Raw genomic sequence first — 1,893 nt, forward strand, 5'->3', positions numbered from 1 at the left:
CCTCTTCATTTAATTAATATGATATATCATATAAGATTATAACATATCTCTAAATAATCTATTATACATTTAATTACAAGGTGCAGGGTGCAGATCTCACTCTATTTTTTTTTTTACTCAAAATAGAGAGACTCAAACCCACTACCTCTTATGCAATTTGAGATATAATTCATTGACCGCAGATTTCACTCTACTTTCACATAAAAATAATTGCATGTGAATTTTCTATTTTATCCGTGTGTCCAATTTTAAATCTCGTTGCAGAAAATTGCCCTTGTTTTGAACTGATTTAGCGGGTTTAACCGTTTAAGTACGGTACGAGGACTTGATCAGACCAAAGAAAGAAAGGTACGAAGAATTGAGGATCCTCCGGTGATTGAAATTAATTTTTCGTATTAAAAACTAACATGACTATATAATATTGTAGTCTTTGTTCTTTTTGTTATTTTAATTTTGGTTGATATTACAATGAAGACTTTATAATTATCTTTATGTAAATATATTTTTTTTTGAACCTTGAATGATGGATTTTATATAATTAAATTTTGATATTTATAAATGTATTATCTTTGTTTAAAATATAACTAAATAAATAAACCATATTTTTAAACAAACTATTTTTACGAGAAGATATTTTGCTATATTTATTTGAGTAGTTATTTTAAGTTTTTATTGATGGTCTGGCTTACTCCACTGCTAAGTGTTGAGTTTCTTGTATTTCTTTTTTTTTTTCCAAAAAAAATAGAAGACAAAAATTGACAAACACTTTTTTTCGCCGGGGGGACTCCATAAGAGCTGCGACTCTCTCCAACACCGTTTACTCTGCATATACAACTTGAATTCGAAACCATTCGAAACCATCTGAGGTAACGGTGGCTAAACAAGTTAAGGCTCGCAGCCGGCAACTAAAACAACAAAAGACATTCCAGCTAAAAGTGGGTTTTGGTAAAATAAAATGAATGCAGGAAGTAATAATTTATTCACCATTAGCAGATATTTGATTTAATATGACACAAGGAAACCTACCACTTTAAAAAGGAAGAATACAACAGTTTCATTTCATACAATGATCCATTTAGATTCAAGTTGATTTACAGTTTTCCAGGTGGGAACATCCTAAGGTGACGCCTTACACTCAAAATATACCATATTATCTTTGCTTTCCTACTTCATTTCAAAAACACAAGTTCTTTGGCATATTAGTCCTGACCAACCATGTCAATGATGCAACATCACAAGCACGAAGGGGGATCATATAAATGGCAAATCATTGAATTGATGAAAGCACATTAGCATGGGAATCATAGAGTAAAGAATACCTTTCAGCAAAAGCTTTTCATAATCTTTCCCGTCGTCATCATTATTCCAATCACCGTCATCCTCTTCACCCATATCATCCCTTCCATCGTTTCCTATATCACTTTCACTTGCCGTCTCCCATTCAGAGTCATCAGTATCTGGGCCATATAAATCACCAGCATCACCTTGACTATGGACACCCCCATGCTTAATAGCTGCCTCTCGAAATAACCAAGCCGCACGCATCTGTTTCTTGACTAATCGCTCAGCATAATCTGGAACTTTATTTTGTCTCTGTGAGAGATCAGGATCATTTGATTGAGAGCATTCATTAATAAATAGAATGGCATCCAATAAAACTCTCTTTTGCTAACCCAAGCATGTCATAAGCTTGTGCTCTTCTCCAAAGGCTTTTGGCATGACGGTTGAGAGGTTTATGAAGGCATAGTGCACAGGTAGCATCACTGATGGCAGCACTTGAAATACACGAATGAAGTGAGATAAGGATTGTGTTTTGGATGAATTCCCTTGAGAGAATCATCTCTCAGCGTCAATATATATATATATATATATATAAAATCTCTTAAAACTAAG

This window comes from Arachis ipaensis, chromosome B03, assembly GCF_000816755.2.
Source record: "Arachis ipaensis cultivar K30076 chromosome B03, Araip1.1, whole genome shotgun sequence".
NCBI classification, from domain to species: Eukaryota; Viridiplantae; Streptophyta; class Magnoliopsida; order Fabales; family Fabaceae; genus Arachis; species Arachis ipaensis.